Raw genomic sequence first — 14,697 nt, forward strand, 5'->3', positions numbered from 1 at the left:
ACGCTTTAGCATAAGGAAATTATATGCAAAGCGTGTATCTGAATACTTTAAGAGATCCTTTGGGGATCTCTGTCGAAATACAGCCAAAATGTAGTGGTGGCGAGTGATAAATGAAACAATGTGATTGCCCATTTCAATAGAAGGCTCCACCCACTGCATCTTACCAATATCTTTGAGGAGATTGTTGAGCCCATGTGACATGCAAGGAGTGAAGCAAATATGTGGGTACCTATCCTCAATGATCCTCCTTGCTGCCCTGTTTGAGTTCTCTCCATCAGAAACAAACTGGATGACATTATTGGGACCCATGTACTCAATGGCTTCACTCCAAATATTTGCCAATCTCTCTGCAGTTTTGCCCGCCTCTGAATTGTCAATAGCTTTAATAAAAAAGCTACATCCTCTGGAGTAGGCAAGGATACCCTGAATGGAGCGGCTCTTGGTGTCACTCCAACCATCACCCATGATAGTGACGCCACATCTACGCCATACATCCTGAATGGGTCCCAAGGCATCCTCTATGGCCGTCCTCTCTGTGGCTAGAAGTGTAGTGCGCAATGTCTCGGATGAAGGTGGAGCATAGCCAGGTCCGAAAGAAGCAATCTCCTTCACCATATCTGCAAAGTATGGGTTGCGGGCCTTTACCAAAGGAACATCTGCAGCATAAAAAAAACCGTGCCACTGATGCATCTACTTGTGCCCTCCTCCCAGGGTGCCATGATGCCACAAGACTAGCCTGCACTAGACCTCGTGAAGCCTGGGTCTGGGAAGCATTTGTTCCATGTGCGGATGGCTGTGGAGCAGCCCCAAATAATGGGGTAGATGCACTCGCTGAAGATGCCACGCCTGCAGGTGTAGCTGATGATGATGTACCTCGAGGATCAAGAACAGAGGGCCGACTCCCTGCTGCATCAAGTCTATCTGCAAGTGCCTGCAATCGTATGATATCTGCTCCTGACACTGTAGGGCAAACCGAAATGCCTTTGCCTCTAACCCCCAACAAATGGGCTCGCACACGATCCGTGCCTCCAGTCTTAATGGATCCACAAAAGTGGCACTTCCACTTGCGTGACCCTCCTCCTCTTGCACTATCATATTTGGACACAAGATCCACCTCATTCCACCAAGGGGATCTGTTTTCTGCATCTATGCCACGAGGAGGTGCCATTGAAATTGATAAATGGCTGAAAATTAAAAAAACATGCAAAATGCCCTTGCATGAGACATAAGTAAAGTGTCCACAAAGTGGAAAAAAACGCAGCAAACTAGAATCTCCAAAATCCAATGTTCATTGCGTAAATTTTAAATCTTACCTGCTGAGTGCTCAAGACTCGAGTCACGAGTGCCACCCGAGCAAAAGAAGGGGCCAACTTGCCAAGGCCCAAGAGCCTAGAGGAGGGGCCAAGAGGAGGTAGGGAGAGTGTGCACTGTGGGGCAGCCAAGGCTCAAGGTAGGGAGAGTGTGGGGCAGCGAAGAGGAAGGGTGGGGTAGGAGGTGGAATGGAGAGTGTGGGGCAGCCAAGGGGAAGGGTGGAGTGGTAGGGAGAGCACTCAAGCAGCAGGCGCAGAAGCGAAAAAGAGCCCTACGCTGGGAAAAAACGGCCGCCGGCGACTTAGCGAAAGTACACTTTTTCGGAACGCTCGGAACGTGCGTTCCGCCCTAGCGTTCCGGCGTTCCGACACGCATTCCGCCACGTTCCCCGGCAAGCGCTCTGTTCCGGCTCCCGTTTCCACGTTCCGGGCACGCCTTGCGCTTCGGAGCGGCGTTCCAGGAAGGCGGAACGCCGTTCCGCGGTAACTATGGATCTTAGCCAGTTGGTACTTAGAAGGTGAGGCCATTCCTTGGTGGACTCAGTGGGCTCATGCCCACACCAGATTAGGTATGGCAGCTTATGTGTGGGACGAGTTTGTCCGCGACCTTAAGCAGCGGTTTCTACCGCCCCACTACCTTGAGCAACTCGAAGACGAGTTCAGGGGAGCGCGTCAGAACTCGCAAGCAGCCCTTCAGTTTGCCAATATAATTTCGACTTTGTGTTTGCAATTAGGCTTATTTGATTCGAACAAGAAAGAGCAGTTTTTGTATGGCCTTGACACGCAAATCCAATGGGAGGTGTGTATGTTTAGGCCAGCCACCTTCGAAGACGCACTCTCGCTTGCGCAGAGTGCAGAAATGAAGCATAATGGTGGTAAGCCCAAGACTTCCCACCGGCTACTCCCAAGGCCACCGCCTCGGGGGGAAAAGGACAGAGCACGGGAGCCTCTGGCTCCAAGAACTTGAACAATGCGTCTAAGCTTACTCCAGACCAGAAAGCGGAGGCAGGCAAGACAGGTGGCAAGTTGAGTGCCGAGGAGATTTCTCAGTACAAGGAGGGTAGATGTTTCTTTTGTCATACACAAGGACATACTTCTCGGGAGTGTCCTAAGAAGACTCCAAAGACCGCCGCTGCAGCCTCCACAGCTTCCGTGGTGAGCCTAGCTCCCACTGTAACTCGCGGCGGCAGTGCCCGGGGGACTAGGGCCTTTGACACACTTGTTGATACAATCAATGCATATTAAAACATTTAAACATGGCCACAGCCTTAACACATATCCATCATCACTTTGCATAAAACATAAAAGCGATAAAACATCCACAAATGCTGAAAATGGAGCTTGCACGTGTGACACCGCATAGAGGCCGGAATGGGCCGACTCCCCCCCCCCCCCCTCCCCCTTTGGAGTATTTTATTACCCAAGGAGAATAATATCATGTACAAGCTTTGAGGGCCTTACTCTCCGCACGGGAGATGCCGGATTATCTATATACAAATGCCATAACACAGCCCAACACGAGGCAACCAAGCCGGAACACAGGCTGTAGAAATGCCGAGCCAACAATATAATCCATATACCTCCGTGTGGGTACTTATTCTTTATGTCCCCTCCCCAGCTTCTTAAAAGTTGTCCGCAACTTTAAGCTTCAAGCTATATATTCAAGTTATAATCATGTCCCATTGAGTGGGCGAGACGAGACAGTCTCAAAAATCCAATATAACTGAAGAATCCATGTCCCAAAGAAATGGGTTAGACTAAATAAGTCTCCATAAGTCCAGATATCATAATCCATGTCCCAAGTAAATGGGCGAGACAAAGTAAGTCTCCTGCCAACAAGGCATCGGTCCACATGACCCTTGGCAACAGAGATAAGTCCCGTGCCAACCAGGCGTCATGTCCACTTTACGACTTGCACTCCGTGTTGGTACTCTGACTACACACCTTGGATGAGAGGTGGGCTCAAGTAACAAGATAAAACAATCACTCGCAGGCATAGATAACTTGGTGTTCCATAAGCATTTCTGCTACACATAGTTTATAGGCATTTCGGCCACCAATAGTTTGTAGGCATTTCGGCCACCAACTGACACTACCCTCTCAAGTGCCCATGTTCCCTTCCATCTGCTCTCTATTGTTCCACCCAGATATGGTAGAAACAATCTTCAAGAGAGCATGTAGGACAAGAGAACACTACACACGGCATGTTCTGCTCGACACTAGCCTTTGAAGTGCCCATGTTCCCTTCCATCTGCTCTCTATTGTTCCACCCACACATGGTAGAAACAATCTTCAAGAGAGCACGTAGGACAAGAGAACACTACACAAGGTAAGTGAACCATGAGTTCCATAAGTCCAATGCATCCCAAATAAAGGGAGCCAAAAAGAATATTGGGAGTATTTAAAAGATACAATGCTCCATGGGTTCAATGAACCAGATGATGTACATGTACAACTGAGATGAATACAGTTACCAAACAAGAGACTCAAAGTAGATGTTCGAAGGGGAGCAGTCCACTTGAGTAGTCTAGTCTCTACGGTCCTGTGCCTTCATTGTAATCCGCAGAGAGCGCCCCACTGGTGTTCCAGGACCACGCACAAACAGGCGCTCCCGTACTAACGCCTAGCTCTCCTGATCTCGGCACCCATGGACCGTGGTTCTCCCGAAGCTTGGACTACCCGGCACGGAACGGGTGTTAGCAGCAGAGAGTAACCCTTATCAGATTTACATCAAAGTCCTTTACTTAAATCTCAATCCACTTACCTGTAGCTCGCTAGTGGAAGACAAATACCTGAGGTGTCTAAGTGCAGCTACTAGAGATGGACACCAGGGCGCAGCAGCCTACTGGCAAGAGAGAAGAGTACGTAGCCGCCTGGAGATCTGAGCGCAGCCGCCAGCAGAGTGGAGAGGAGGCCTGGGCGCAGCCGCCTGTGCCTCCGCCTATGGAGGAGGGCGCAGCCGCCTGTGCAGCCGCTTGTAGAGGGGAGCGCAGCCGCCTGTGGAGGAGGGCGTAGCCGCCTGTGCAGCCGCTTGTAGAGGGGAGCGCAGCCGCTTGAGGAGGGGGGGCATAGCCGCCTGTAGAGGGGAGAGCAGTCGCCTGAGGGAGGGGGGGGGAGTAGTCGCCTGTAGAGGGGAGCGCAGCCGCCTGAGGAGGGGGGGGCGTAGCCGCCTGCAGAGGGGTGTGTGCAGCCGCCTGCTATCTGGCGCAGCCGCCTGTGGAGGGAAGTGCAGCAACCTGAGGGCAAGCGGAGAAGAGATGATTGCCTGCACAGTCCTATCCCCAAGCTGGTGAGGTGGTCGTCCACATGTAGGTGTTGGAGAGGGCATACGTCCAACAGCTGGCCAGCCCCCCTAGCTTGCATGGAGGCGGCGAGTTCCAAGGTGGGGGGTGGGTAGGTGGCCATGCACCCACCCCCACACATAAGAGGTTCCCTTTACCCTTCATGACTCAAACGTGGGTGCCCACCCTACCAAGGACACCAAGTAAGATTTGGGGAGGGTGTCCACTCATTAATGAGTGTGAACCTGCAACCTTATAAAAACAAAGGTTAAAAAGAATGCTATAAAATAAACAAGTGCAATATACTTACCACCTGTTCACACGGAACAAAACTCGTCAGAAGACAGAGCAAACTGCACGACTAGGCGTCCCTGCTTAGTAAGTGACACGTCAAACAGGCAAACACAAAAATACAAGTCATGCGAAAATAGTTCCAAACATGCAAAACATGAATGCATGTGCAAGCAGTATCATGGACATATCTCCCGTTCATGGAACAAGTACTAAACATCTGTCGGGCACAACGATGGCACGACAGAAAACATAAATCCCGGTCTTCCTATGGAGTGACAGTCCCATAGGTAAGACACAGATCCAGGCACGAGCCTCCCTATGGAGTGACAATTCCATAGGCAAGACACGACACAAATACTGGCTCTTCCATGGCGTGACAATCCCATGGATAGAACACAGTCCGGGTCATACACGGGTGGCACCAGTCTGGCTCCCGTCCATGTTATGCAAAAATATTGGCCCCTTCACATGAGACACTGGCATGGCCTCAAGTGAACGAGACACAAATCTGGAGATGGACCAAATGGTCGGCCAATTGGTGACATCCCCTCGGGCTTCTAAAGAGTTGTCCTCAATTGAAAGCCTCAAGATATGCCTGCAAGAACTGTGGGTAGTCAACAAAATAATCCTCATTTACCCACTTTGCATCAATGGGCAAACAATTTTTGAACTTCACAAGGTATCTCCTGGAAAGCTTTCTTGCAGGTAGCTTTCGCTCCTTGTGAAAGACAATATGTTCTGGCTGGAGGATCTCCTCAAGCTCATCAATCTCTGGCGGATCTTCTGTGACAGGCTCGTCAGGATCTGGCCCGACATATTTCCAGAAAAGACTCACATGAAATGCATTGTGAATCTTCCAATGACTAGGTAAAGCAAGCCTGTAGGACACTTCATTGATCTTTTGAATCACCTTGAAGGGTCCATAATAGTGAGGAGAAAGCTTAGGATATGATCCTTCTCGTCCTGGCCTCTTCGGAAGCCTAGCCTTCTCAAATTTCAGCAAAACCCAATCACCTTCTTTGACTTGCATGTCCCTTCTATGCTTGTCAAAGCAGCCATTTACATTAATGCGAGGATTTGCAGACCGTGAGCAGGGGACAAAAGCCATAAAACTAAATTAATTGTAGACGGTTTTTAACATTTAGCAGAAATTCTAGAAAGCTATGTGCCATCGCAAAAATTAGACAGCATGAACAGTTGTCCATGGGGTTCAATCAAAGAAAAATTGAGACAAGAAAGACTAGGAGAAGGGTGATAAGTAACAATCAAAAGAACAATCCAAGTATACGACTTCGAAGAACTGAGAGAGAGAGAAAGAGAGAGAGAGAGGGGAGACAATTCTATCTAGTCACAAAGCACGCAACTCTAGTATGAGAAGAGAGAGCACTTATCCAAATTACCCGAGAGCGCACAGCACAGCTATTGCAAGTTGGTTGCTGACAGTATTGAGTTGTGTGGGTAGAAGCTGAGGCACAAACAATTTTAAAGAAAGAGAGTGATATATATATGTATACATATATATATATAGAGAGAGAGAGGGAGAAGAATAGTCGACACGGAAGTAGAAATTCTAAACTTGGAGAGTATCTTCGTAAAGTTTGTCATTTTTTAACAAACACTTGAAATCTCTCTCTCTCTCTCTCTCTCTTCTTTCGACCAGAGATTGAGCAGTCAGGCCAGCAGGCATTGCAGATAGCCCCAGAGTATAGCCGCACCAAAGGTACACTGATTGATCGGGCTATAGAGCTGGGGCGGTCCAGGCGCCCCAAGATGAGAGGTCCATCTCGACATCGGCGGAGACTACAACAGAGGATCAGGACCATGCTAGCACGGCATGGGAGACATCCAGTCAAAGTACTCACCATGGAGGACATTGAGGATATCCGCCATCGATCGATGAGAGACATCTTTGGATAGTGATGTGTATGATGCTTACCTTTGTTGCTGGAGTTTTCCTCCCAGATGTTATCCATTAGGAGCTCCTAGTACCGTACTTTTCCTCATAGTTGTTTCAGTTTCAGTTAGTTGTTTAGTTGTTTTTAGCTTTTCTTACACAGACATTGTTTCAGATCCACCAATTGTTGTAACCTTTTTGGTCTCATAGGTCATTTTGGCCTTCTGAAGACGTTAATATATCATTTCATTTCATTTCTCTCTCTCTCTCTCTCTCCCTCTCTCTCTCAGAGCACGGGTCACGAACCTCGAACAAGAGAACACGGCACTCAAGGAGGAGGTGAGTGCATTGAAAGTGGAAATGGTAGCCATCAAGAATGCTGAGAAGGAAGAAGGAGAGATCAATGACAATACTCTCACGGCCATGAAAGAAGAGATCTCCAAGGAGATCACAAAGGACATGGAGGGAAAGCTTGAAGCCAAGCAGTCAGGATGGGTCGAGGTGGTGAAGAAGAACATCCGTAAAGAAGTGAGGGAGGAGACTCAAAGGGAAGAACACCAAATCATTCACACCACCATTGAGGAGGAGAAGATGAGGCATGCCCGCCGCCTCAACATTCGAGTCACAGGTATAGCCGAGACACCCGACTCTCCACTCCCGAGAAAGATGGACAGCTTCTATGCATGAAGCTCGGCTACAAGGAAGAGCACCCTCCTAGCATGGAGAGCCAGGAAAGACTCAACACGCAAGCGAGCCCTCATCCTACAGTTTGTAGGAGAGATGGAGAGGGTCACCTTCATGAGGAAGAGGGTCATACTACGGGGTTTAGAGGGAGCTTCTATTTTCTTGGATGATGATCTCACGAGGATGCAGCTTGAGCATAGGAGAACTTGCATGCCACGAGTCTTACACGCGAGGAGAGAAGGCAAGAAGACCTTCTATCGAGATGGTCGGGTCATCATTGATGGCTGGCCCATGGATTAGCGGTTTGGGGCCTATGGGACACAGACCAGGCCACTGACAGAGATACATATAGCAGTATGGAACTGAAATGGTTCACTATGGGTGCAGCCTGGACGACTGGAGCATGTTATGGTGGGGAGAGACATCATACTTCTGACAGAGACACATCAGAGCCCAGAGAGAGGGCTACCTCGAGTAGAGGGATTCCAGTGGGAGTCACCATACAGGAGGACCACACGCCAGGGTACCTCGAGAGGGTCGAGGGGAGTAGCAGTCCTATTCAGACGGGAGCTATAGGGGAGACTGAGAGTGGTAGCACAGGATCCAGAGGCCAGATACATGTGGATCAGCTTACAGCTCTGATAGGACAGGGTTATATACATAGCTCTATGTTACTTTTCTCCATCAGGATCCTCCTATGTCATTACAGAGGACATGCCACAGGAGGAGGAGACAGGAGCCTCGCCATACACTTGTCTGTCAGAGGAGATTATGCATTATTCTACACTAGGGGAAGTATTTCTTACGGTCGACTTCAATGCCCACACACAGAGCAGACAGTGTGAGGTGTAAATGACATGGAGATCCTCCACCCTGTGGATCCAGAGGAGATAGGGGCTAGTCGGGCATCAGAGGACACTGGACCAGACAGAGGACATTATGGGGACCACTTACTAGAGTTGGGAGCCAGGCATCATCTCGTTATTTATAACGGGATGCTACAGTGGCCGGGATCAGGAGGGCTGACATGCTTCCCACATGGGGGTCATACACGGACCGGAGGCACGGTGGTAGACTACATTATGGGGTCTTTGGAGGCATCACAGCTTGTCACCTCATTCTCCATTCCACCTCGTCCTATTGGGGCAGATCATACATACTTGGCATTTTCACTAGCCGGATCACCAGTAGCACCAGCCCCCCACATACCGACGCCACACACTACCATCTACTTCACACATGACATGGCAGACATATACACTGGCAGAGTAGAGGATGGGCTCCTACTCATGGATCCCCTGGCATCTATGGATACCATTACAGCCCAGCTGGCATCACTCCTAAGTCCTATACTCACGGGTCCGCATACAGAGAGCCTTGGGAGCCATCACAGAGCAGGAGTCGAGGAGAGAGATGAGGAGACTTACTCGCCGCAAAAGGCGAGCCTTCGCAGAGATACAGGAGCTAGAGATCTTTCATTTCTTCATGAGTAGAGATAGCCCTGTCTCATGGCGGCACTTCAGAGAGCCCCGGACCCCGACACCTATTGCAGACCCACAGACATGGCACACATATGCAGAGGGTCTATACCATGCCCCACAGCAGCCACCTATACCTCGGCCACAGGAGCCTCAACCTACCACAGCTAGCTTCTTTACCCACTCGATGGTACAGGAAGCTATCCGCCGCCTACAGCATGGACGGGCCGCCGACCATATGGGCCTGCAGGGTGAGCATCTCATATATGCAGTAGATTCTTTAGCTCCTTTTCTTGCACACCTGTTTAACAGGGCACTAGCAGAGGGTTTGCCTGCGGAGTGGACGATGCACATCATTGTGCCGATTCACAAAACAGGGGATATGCTCGATCCGAGCAACTACAGGACGGTTATGGTTGGCCACGTGCTGGCCAAACTCTATGGTGCAGTTATGCTGAGCGAGCAGGTTTACGCTCATAAGGGCAGGGGCTTCAGGAGAGCTTTCTCTACCACTGACCATGTATTCACTTTGAGATGTATGATTGATCAGGCCAGAGTGAGGAAGAGAAAGCTCTATTGCTGCTTTGTGGATTTCCGCAAGGCATTTGACACAGTACCACGAGAGAGGCTCTTTCAGTGCCTGCAGTCTCTTGGCATACCAGCAGATATGACATGGGGCATCTATGCATTATATGAGCAGGTTTTTGGGCGAGTCAGATGTCCAGGAGGTATGTCCGAGACTATTGCTAGCACCATTGGTGTGAAGCAAGGATGCCCACTTTCCCCCACGCTATTTGGGTTATACATTGATGAGGTGGCTGACTTCATTACACGGGGAGGCGGAGATGGAGTTGATTTAGCAGGTACCTCAGTACATATTATGCTCTATGCTGATGATATTGTATTAGTGTCTGAGTCTCTAGGTGGTCTACAGTAGCATCTACATGCACTCGATGATTTCTGCACACAGAGGGGTCTTACTGTGAACCTTGGGAAAACCAAGGTTATGGTCTTTCATACATCGAGACAGGGCAGGAGTCGGCTGACATTCACTCTCGCAGGATGCCAGGTGGAGGTGGTGACATCATACGTGTACCTAGGGGTTACCTTCTCTGCAGCAGCCGCACGCTTCACCATGGGTTCAGCAGCCAGAGCTGGATTGACACGGGGATATGCAGCATTGGCTATGCTAGAGAGACAGTGCCACCAGGCGCATTTTCAGGAGCCCCAGACGAAGGGGTGGCTATTTGACACATTAGTCACACCGGCATTGATGTATGGAGCAGCAGTATGGGCGCCAGGCCTTGCTACCCATTGGTGGACACAGATAGAGAGACCATAGGCCCTCATGATGGCACGCATGATACGCAGCAAACTGTCAGTACCTCATGACATTATCCGAGCAGAGTTTGTTGCGCCTCCTATGATGGTAGAGGCCATATTTCAGACTATATGCCTGCTAGACAGATTCAAAGAGATGCCACAGGACAGATTATCATACAGAGCTTTTGAGGCATCTAGACAGCTGACTGAGGCAGGAGACAGAGGATCATGGTATGCACAGGTCACACATTGGTTCTCACAGCATGGCCTAGACATGGATCATCTACCACCATTCCAGTATGACAAGGATGCACCACATATCCGTCTCTCTCATAGTGAGAGGAACAGAGTATTGAGACAGGATCTATGGCAGCTCTATACATGAGAGACATGGATATCGCCTACACAGCCTCTTCCACCGAAGATGCTATACTACAGAGATCACTTCATGAGTATCACTGATGATGGATTTATAGAGAGGCCTAGATACATGGAGGGCTTTTTACCACACGGCTCCCGAGTGGCTATTGGTCAGCTCAGAGTTTCATCACACCGATTGGAGATTGAGATTGGCAGAGCAGCACGGATCCCCCGAGAGGAGAGGGTATGCAGATTGTGCAGAGAGGAGGTGGAGAGTGAGGATCATTATGTATGCAGATGCAGAGCATATACAACCATGAGAGAGAGAGATCCCATTTTATTCAGAGAGCCACATTCCCTACGCCAGATCTTTGAGGCAGCAGACCAGCGCATACTGGGGAGATACATTCTAGACATACAACGCCACAGAGAGACATTATTACAGCAGACAGCTCCAGAGGGGGGGCGACACAGACAGATTACTACATTTTTTCAGAGATCCATCCCCCTCCCAGCCCCTAAACTGCAGGGAATTACTCTCCAGAGAGCAGAGACACTTAGAGCCCGCAGGAGACAGAGGACACCTGGCTTTCGGACACCACGCCTATACCAGAGAGAGATGACAGAGATCAGAGCTCAGTTTCACAGAGAGGGTGCGGAGCGACTGGCTCGCTTCAGAGCACACCTAGGCATGTTCTTCAGGGAGCTGTGGACGCCCTCTTCACTGATGTAAACCATTTTATACCCCCAGTATGGTACAGGATGGAGCTAGCTAGGTTGCATATCATGATGGTATACTCCATGCATATAGCTTTGCATTCTCCTAGTAGTAGAGCTCTATCCCCTACACACTGAGATTCAGCTTTTTTGTTCAGTACTTTTTTATTTTGTTGGGATGACAGAGGATACCCCATACAGGTACTCCGATTTCTCATAGGCCGAGTTCGGTCTTTTGGAAGACGTTAATAAAATCTTTCTTTCTTTCTTTCTTTCTCTCTCTCTTTTTTTTTAAAAATAAATAAATTAAGAAACCACCGGGCTTTGACCCATTCATATTACTCAAAATGCCAAAATGGCAATTACATAGTATCACGGCTGAAAAACGGGGGGAAAAACCCCTCAGGGTACAACAATAGGCACAAAAGGAGGGGAAAAGTGTCTCGTCCCATCAAACATAAAAGAACTGCAGAGTGACGACCAAAGCCCTAGAGGGCTCTTGTGTAAAGCTGCTACAGGCGGCACAGATATGCCGAACACCATTCCCGCAGGGGCATCCAACGATGTCGCAATGGAGCACTTGAAACTCTTCACACAGGCCACCGTTTCGGGCTTTGCTTGAACACATTGGCCCAGCCAATCACACTGCGGTAGGAAGTGACTGCCGAGTAGAGACGAGGTCACAGCATGGAGGTAGAGGCTCAGCTAGGGTCGCAGTCCTGTTTCGGGAGGAGCTACAGCCACTACTGCACATTGTCTGGAGAGATGAGCAGGCCAGATACATGTGGGTGAGACTGAGAGCGGAGATCGACAGATTCCTCTACATTGCCATTTGCTACTTTGCTCCTAGCACATCAGCCTACGCTGCACCTCGAGGGGAGTCCCCATTTTCAGTGTTAGATGAGAATATATGGAAGTTTTCCAGGGATGGAGATATGATCCTTCTTGGAGACTTCAATGCCCGCACGGGCAACTGCCAGACGGTTTTTTATGACACCTCAGAGGAGATGCTGAGAGAGCTAGACACTAGTGACATGGGGCTTGACAGAGATTCACAGGATGAGCAGTGCACTGAGTATGGACGACACCTGATAGATATGGGGACTACGCATGGTCTAGCCATCTTGAATGGCATACACAGATTCCCTGCAGCGAGAGGTTTTACATGCTTTCCACACAGACATGGGGCTAGTACAGTGGATTCTGTCATGGCTCAGCCGAGCTTTATCTCTAGTATTTGGGAGCTCACAGTTGGACCTAGACCTGTTGGAGTGGCAATTGATCATGCCCTTGTGACATTGACCATCTCTTTCCAGTTTAGTACAGTGCATATGCCACAGGCAGTAGTTCCTACCCGCTACACCTTTACCCGAGAGACAGACTCTGTTTACATAGATGGGATCTACAGATGCCTGTGCCATGAGGAGCCAGGACGACCTCTAGAGGAGCTTACTTCTATATTGACAAACATTAGATGATGCAGCAACAGAGGCATATCCACACACCCATCCTAGGCAGAGACGACGTTCTGGGAGCATGCCCCAGAACAGATGGTATGATGAGGAGTGCCGCGAGACGAGAGCCAGACTTCAGAGAGAGGTGCTTATGGGAGATATCACTCATAGACAGTCACAGATTGTCTTCCGACGCATAGTGCGGCGGAAGAAGAGGGCATTTTTGGCTCGACTAGAGCAGGATCTATATCAGCTTTTTTTGAGCCAGGATTTAGGCGAGGCATGGCGACTCTTCCATGAGCACTCCTCTCCTGCGGACATTACTTCTACAGAGGATTGGGGCAGATCAGGGAGAAGCATACACATCTCTCTCTCTCTCTCTCTCTCTCTCTCTCTCTCTCTCTCTCTCTCTCACACACACACACACACACACACACACACACACACATCCTGCATGCCTGCATCTTAATGCCATATCCAAAAACAAGTGAGAAAATAAAAAGAAAGCAGTTACCTTCTTTGTAATCCTGTCCCGTTTTAGAGAGGCCCGCAGCCACATTAAAAGCCAAACGCTTATCAAATTCCGGGAAAACGGTTGAAATAGCCTTGACATTGTGGTCGACCTGAAACCACACCGCGGTCAATAAATCCTTTGCCACTCGGACCCCTTGCACAACTACCTCGTTGTTATTTGGAAAGAACTCAAGGAGATTGCTCCTGACGTCTGCTACGACCGCCCTTGTCCTATCCTCTGATGTGGAGGATGACCTTTTTCCCCTGTCAGAGGATAGAGAGACATCTGATGACCTTTTCCGGTGACCCTTTGTGGGCGTATCCATCATGTTCGCTCCTGACAAAGCTCTTGTGACTGAATCCAACCCCGCTCGGTTCTGCTGCTCTGCAATTCTCTTCAAGGAAATAGATCCATTTGTATAAGGAAATCAGAGCAGTAAACATAGGAAAGCCCCATGTTAGAGTAGTAGACATCCATGTAACAATACCAAAGACCCATCTAACCATAGTAGAGACCCATATAATCCTGAAAGAGACCCATATAAAGATAGCAAATACCCATGTTAGAATAGAAGAGACCCATGTAAACATAGCAAAGACTCGTGTTAGAACAAGAGAGGCCCATGTCATCTTGGCAAAGTGGACCCATATTTATGGGTAGTGGACCCATTTCTATTGGTAAGGGACCCATACACAAGTGGATATATATATGTGTAAAGTGGACCTATATAAGGGTAGTGGAGCTGTTTTAAGTAGTGCACCGATTTTTATAGGTAATGGACCCATATGTATATATAATGAACCCAATGTATAAATGGATATATATATGTATAGGTAGTGGATCTTCTCAGACCTTCTTATATATATAAGAAGGTTAAAAATTAAGAAGGTCTGAGAAGATCCACTACCTATACATATATATATCCATTTATACATTGGGTTCATTATATATACATATTACCGATAAAAATCAGTCCACTACTTAAAACAGCTCCACTACCCTACTTTACACATATATATATCCACTTGTGTATGGTCCCTTACCAATAGAAATGGGTCCACTACCCATAAATATGGGTCCACTTTGCCAAGATGACATGGGCCTATACTGTTCTAACACGAGTCTTTGCTATGTTTACATGGGTCTCTTCTATTCTAACATGGGTATGGGTCTCTTTCAGGATTATATGGGTCTCTACTATTCTAACATGGGTATTTGCTATCTTTATATGGGTCTCTTTCAGGATTATATGGGTCTCTACTATGGTTAGATAGGTCTTTGGTATTGTTACATGGATGTCTACTACTCTAACGTGGGGCTTTCCTATGTTTACTGCTCTGATTTCCTTATACAAATGGGTCCATTTTCTCGAAGAGAATTGCAGAGCA

The 14,697-nt window shown here is 48.6% G+C and overlaps 1 protein-coding gene and 1 pseudogene across 1 annotated transcript in view; both read left to right on the forward strand.

Moving 5' to 3' along the window:
• Positions 1-14,697, forward strand: part of LOC147641396 (5'-adenylylsulfate reductase-like 3) — a 70,111-nt gene that overhangs the window by 23,099 nt on the left and 32,315 nt on the right. The window lies entirely within an intron of this gene.
• On the forward strand, positions 12,014-14,515 carry LOC147641397 (uncharacterized; annotated as a pseudogene).

Source organism: Cibotium barometz, chromosome 2 (assembly GCF_041138505.1).
Source record: "Cibotium barometz isolate CiBa-2024 chromosome 2, ASM4113850v1, whole genome shotgun sequence".
Lineage (NCBI taxonomy): Eukaryota > Viridiplantae > Streptophyta > Polypodiopsida > Cyatheales > Cibotiaceae > Cibotium > Cibotium barometz.